We start from the raw sequence: 6,456 nt of genomic DNA on the forward strand, positions 1-6,456 counted from the left end.
GCACAGCACCATGCCCTCTATTATGCCCATCATTAGAAGTGGGTGGATGAAGGGAGGTTTTCTAATGGTGGGCATACCCACCGATCAATTTTTTTTTTTTTTTTTTTTTGTTCAGCCCACAGGCTGCATGGAAAAAAAGATTACAATATATGCCCAAAAAGGACCAGCAACGTACTGGTATGTTGCTGGAATTTGAGTGGTTATACCAGAATGATGCCTGCGGGTTTAGGTATCATTCTTTTCAGACAGCGGTCGGCTTTCATGTAAAAGCAATCCTAGCAGCTAATTAGCCTCTAGACTGCGTTTACAAGCAGTGGGAGGAAATGTTCAACCCCCACCCCACCATCTTCCATGGTTTTCTCTGGCTCATCTATACCAGGTGTTATGAGTGACCCCCGGGACGCCGCTTCACACCGAGATGCCTCGTGTCGTGACGTCACGGGGTTGGAGGACACCTATACGGCGGCCTTGTTCCGCAGTTCTCATAGGCCGGCGTGGGACCCGGAGGTCTTTGGTATCAGATCCAATTCAAGTAAGTCTTTACCCCATCACAACCGTGCATCCTGCCCACCGCCCTCACTACAGCCTTAAGTGTGGTTGGGGCAGCATTGCCATTATATTTACTATCTTTATTCGACTTCACTTTATAGATTTTGGATCTGGGTTACTGACTTCTGGCATCTACAGGCATATAGCCTGTATTCAAGCATTTACCCACTAATCTTTTTTGAATTTACTATCGGTTAATCAATTGAATTCATCATCCGGTGCCCCCATTTTTCACTCATAACACCTGGTATAGGTATATATTGGTCCTAGTTCTTACTTTATTCACAGTTATCTTGTCCTGTGTTTGTTCTGGGTTCCACCATTCACCATTGTATTCACTATTGGTATCTCTACCCTTGGTCTACACACCAGTAACCCTCTGCACTTCCCCTGATTATTTCTCCAATTCTTGGTTGCTCATTTATCATTAACATCCTTCACTATCACCATTCAGTCATGGTTTGCTTCTGGTCCTATCACTATCATTTTTCACCTTTTTTTTTTTTTCACACTACCCCTTCTGTTTTCAACTCGGCCGTTGGTATGGACTCTTCTTCCTGATTCTCTCCACCTTATTCCCAATGGTGTTTTTTCCTATTTACCCTTATTCTTTTGATTATATTCATGTATATTATTCATATACACCCCTTTATTCCTTACCTAGATGTTTGTCTATTTGTGGCCTGATTTTGTGCCCTCCCCAGTCGCCGTGGGAGACTTTACTGGGTTTGCTATATATAAAGTGCTCTGTGCAATATTGCTAAACGTAAATCCATAAAATCACATAGATAGTGAATGTTAGTATACAGTGGGTGCAATACACAGATCAGCTGCTACTTGCCAATAAACCACATAAATAAAGTGCAAATTTCAATAGATACACAATCGGTGCTACCCAATTACTGGTGAAATATATATTGTGTACTTAACAAAGTTAGAGTAATATAGTGCTGATAAATAGTCCTAAATAAGTACCATCAGCTGGGCTACTACACAGGGCTCTTAATAGCAGTCTCACTGGAAAGCAAACAGCATCTCTTCGGCCTGTGCTGTCAATCGATCACCATGGATGTTGTAAAGTAATGCCTCTGATGTAGATACCGATATGGATGGCTGATGTTCATAACAGATAGGTCATATACTTGCAGATGTCAACCCCAAAAAAAGAGAAAGTCAATATGGTGAAGTATTGTGGAGCTAAAAAATCACTTGCGCATCATGGCGCTACTCACAGAATCCACGGTTGCAATCAGGCATGTCATAAAACTTCCGCGATCGCCGCTTGCAGCGTGCATTCCACGGAAACAGGAAGATGAGTCACTGGTTAGACGTGAGCCGGATGTTTCGTCAACGTGTTTCGCCCCTCCCCCAGGGCGTCATCAAAGACTTAACATCCAACCCACGGATGTTGGGATATATAAGGTGTATGGACTCCTCCCAATGAGGAAATGAAAAAGGTGACAGCCAATCAAGGCTAGTGGGAAACAAACACCACCATTTGTCCTGATTCATCATATCCTGTTGCAACACCAAAAAACTTTATTGTAAAAAATACACAGCATACAATTGGTATACATAAAGACTTAAAATATGTAGACACCTAAGTCTCACATAGATAAGATATACCTCACATCTAGGGATGAGCCGAACACCCCCCGGTTCGGTTCGCACCAGAACCTGCGAACGGACCGAAAATTTGCACGAACGTTAGAACCCCAATGACGTCTATGGGACTCGAACGTTCGAAATCAAAAGTGCTCATTTTAAAGGCTAATTTGCATGGTATTGTCCTAAAAAGGGTTTGGGGACCCGGGTCCTGCCCCAGGGGACATGTATCAATGCAAAAAAAACTTTTAAAAACGGACGTTTTTTCGGGAGCAGTGATTTTAATGATGCTTAAAGTAAAAAAAAAAAAAAAGGGACATATTCCTTTAAATATCGTACCTGGGGGGTGTCTATAGTATGCCTGTAAAGTGACGCGTGTTTCCCGTGTTTAGAACAGTCCCTGCACCAAATGTCATTTTTAAAGGAAAAAATCTCATTTAAAACTGCTTGCGGGTTTAATGTCATGTCGGGTCCCAGCAACATGGATGAAAATCAGTGAGACAAACACCATGGTACCCCCCAGTCCATTACTTGTATGGATATTAAGGGGAGCCCCGCACCCAAATTAAAATAAGGAAAGGTTTGGGGCCCCCAGGCCCTATATACTCTGAACAGCAGTATACAGGCGGTGCAAACAAGACAGGGACTGATTTGTTGTTAAGTAGAATCTGTTTGTAATTTTGAACTGGTACATTTTTAACGTGTTTAGCTCCAGCCAAAAAATCTTTTTTAAGCTTTTTGGAAAACATAGGGAAGGGTTATCACCCCTGTGACATTTGTTTTGGTGTTCTGTAAGGGAACAACCTATTACTACTGTTCACAGGATTGGTTTGTTATATATCCCTCCACACAAGGTGAGACCTTCTATATATGCAGTGCTGGCTACACTGTGAGCTTTTGGACTATCTAGCTAGTCTCTTTTTTTCTTACTTGCAGAACTTGCTGCTGTTCTGCTACATACTTGTACAGCTATAGTAATTGGCAGTGTAATTTATACTATACTGTTTGTATTTAGATCTTTTACTATCCATTGCGGCTCAGCCATTTTCAGGCTTAGCCTGGCAGCACCTTGTGTCCAGCTATCAGCATTTTTTATCTTCTACTGAGGTAGGCCTCATTATACAGATCTATTCTATATTACTAGCCCCCTCTCTTTCTGCCCCTCTTTTCCTCCCCCCTCCTCTCCCCCTCCTCCCATTTCCTTTTTTCCCCTCTTTTCTTTCCCCCCTCCCCCTTGGCCTCTTTTCCTTTTTATCTTCTCCCCTCGTTTTCTCTCTCTTCCCCCTTTCCTTCCCCTTCCTCCCCTCCCCCCCCCCTTTTTTTTTCCCCCTGTTTTTCTCTTTCTTCTCCCCCCCCTCCCTTTCCCCCCTCTCCTTTTTTGGTTCTTCTGTCTCATTCTTTTTTGGTAATCGGGACTTTTCACCCCATTATGGCTCCAGGCTTTACACATTTTAAGGCTTCGTTACCAGACACGTCCCCACATGTGATTGTTTGTCACCATATGCTTGTTGGTTGATAGATCCACAGGTTGGCTCCCCTATGTTGTCCATTAATACTAACTGAAACGCTATTAACAAGACTCTAAGTGAATATTAACATTATGTATTATTTTGGTGTCTGTCCTTTCTTTCTCTCTCCCCAATATAGGTGACCTAAATTTCTCCTGAAGAAGCATTCAATTGCGAAACATGTAGAGCCTTTTTAGCTTGTCGTCTCTTATTTTGAATAGAGGGTTATGGTCTCCCTCCCTGGTTTGAGGGCTATCCCTCTATATCCTTTATCCAAATGTGAGAGAGCATTAGTTATTGCCTTGCGTTGTACTGCAATGCTTTTAAAAATTATTTGTGTTTCTTGATTATTGTATTTTTTGTATAATAAAATATTCTTATTGAATTTTACGATTTGGTGCCTACAAAGTCCATTTTTTTTACTCTCTTGGGTATAGTTTTGACACTCCACAAATAGAACCAGATTTAAACAACATACCCAGACTTAACAGGGGGCGTAGGAGTGCCCCAGCAGGAAGCTTTGACCTTCATGTATACATAGACAACATAGGGGTCCCTAGAGGGGTCCCAGATGAGTTCAAAGCAAGAGACCAAATAGCAGCAGGATTTGAATCTTGATCCCCATCATCACTGTAAATAAAAATGTAGACTGGATAAATTACATCTACTATAACCTACAAAGGTTTGTTAATTACACCAGAGATGCACTCCAAGGTTTAGCCGAACAACTAGAAGCCGGGTCACACATGACTTTCCAAAACCGCATGGCCTTAGATATGGTCCTAGCTGAAAAGGGGGGTGTGTGTAAAATGGTGCCTAAAACAGGTACATGTTGTACCTACATCCCAGACAACACTGGCCCAAACGGTAAGGTGACTTTGGACATCAGGAAACTTGAGGATTTGTCTGAAGAATTAAAAAAGAATTCAGGGCTCACCAACCCTTGGGATCAATACTTCACCTGGGTTAGGGGAGGGTGGCAGGGATTACTAACACAGATAGGAATAACCATCCTAATAATCTTGGTGACCTTGGCTGTCATAGTTTGCTGTATTCTCCCCTGTTTAAAAAAGTGTGTAGGGAAAGTTACTAACCAATGTTCTTTCGTTTTGTGAATCAGGAAATACCAGATGAAAGTTATGAAATGCACTCCGTTACAGTCACCTCCCCTCGAGATGCAACAACATAGGGCTATAGGGATAGATAGCACCTGGCCACATTTTGCCAGTTGTATCGAGGGGAGTGGGGAGCTAGTCACTGCCCCTTCTCTACATACAGCTTAAAAGAGTTGCAGAGGTAAAATGGGCCGGGTGGGGTAGGTTTTTTTTTTTTCAGCGTGAGGGACCGATTCTTAAATAGACATTTTCAAGGGGGGAACTGTAATGGATGTGAATAATAATTATATCAGGTGTTACTAGGTGAGGTATATTAAAATGTCTATTCCAAACATTTTATATCTGTATCAGAAACATTGAATGTTAAAAAAGGTAACACTTTTCAGATATTTTGCTACTTCCTCTTTTTCTGGCTGGAACCAGACCGCATTGAGTTATCAATAGATTTGTAGCTTCCTGTAGCTTTCTGTTACTTCCTCATTCATCTCCCAGAAATTGCATCAAAACCAGACATGATGTCAACATATAATAATAGCTTTGATTAATTGTCAAGTTTGTTGAGATTATTGCTAAAAGTTACTAAAACTGCTGACTTTGACATGTTTTGCATATGCTGTACTATTTTGTGAGGGTATAAAACCCACTGTAAAGCAGAAATTAAAGACTAGAGGTTTCTTATTCCGAACTAAGTGTCAGAGCGTGATTACTTCTTAATGGCATGCATGCTTTAATTTGATAAAGGGGTGATATAATAATTTCAGAACTTTTATTCTGAATCCAAAACATGTGCTCCCACAATATTCTGGATACCTGGTCCAGGTAATCAACTCACACTTCACTCACCTCACCCAGCATTACCAATCCCCCCCTCCCAAATAACAGAAACTAAGGTTCAACATTAGGCTTTAGAGCTACACCAGCTAAAATGTACAACATTCCACTTTAACATAGTGCCAGGGGATTCCCCCTCACGGCGCATCCATGCAGATAAATTTAAAATGTGACAAAGTGACTCGAATATACTCCCTGGAGAACTGGAAGGAATAAAGAGACAAATTTCGGCTATAATTGCCCCCACCCACTCACAGTTTGTTCCAAATAGGGATGTTTGGGTGCCTCTGAGGGACGCCCGGTTTCTCTATCAGTCCGACAGAGTCCCCCACATGTCTCACCTTACTTTCCTTTTGGGTTAGACCCAAATGGTTCCTTAATCTTATGCACCACCAGGATTCTGTGGATAGTACTAAAAGTTATTATTATCTTGTTTATGAATGGAATCAATCATTTCTGTACGACTGTAAACTGATACTTGTTTTTATTCTTGTACATTGAAAAACCTAAAAAACTTTTAAACAAAAAATAGTCATATGGCTGTTAAAACATAATTATGTAATATTCAATAAACAAGAGGCGAAGAAGCACAAGAGCACCACCCAATGCACAGGAGGAGTAACCACAGGATAGTAAAAGTTACTACACTATGCAGCTGGGGGGGACTTGCTGATCTCAGGCTCTGTAACCTAATTATTCCATCAATGTATCCAACGATTCCTCAGTCAGCTGCAACAGAGTAATTAAGATCTTTATTTCAATCATGACAATAATATACTTACCATACACGCCTGCTATAGAACAATTGCAAAACCCACAATTTATTACACTTGACAATGAATAGTAAA

This window comes from Aquarana catesbeiana, linkage group LG01, assembly GCF_042186555.1.
Source record: "Aquarana catesbeiana isolate 2022-GZ linkage group LG01, ASM4218655v1, whole genome shotgun sequence".
NCBI classification, from domain to species: domain Eukaryota; kingdom Metazoa; phylum Chordata; class Amphibia; order Anura; family Ranidae; genus Aquarana; species Aquarana catesbeiana.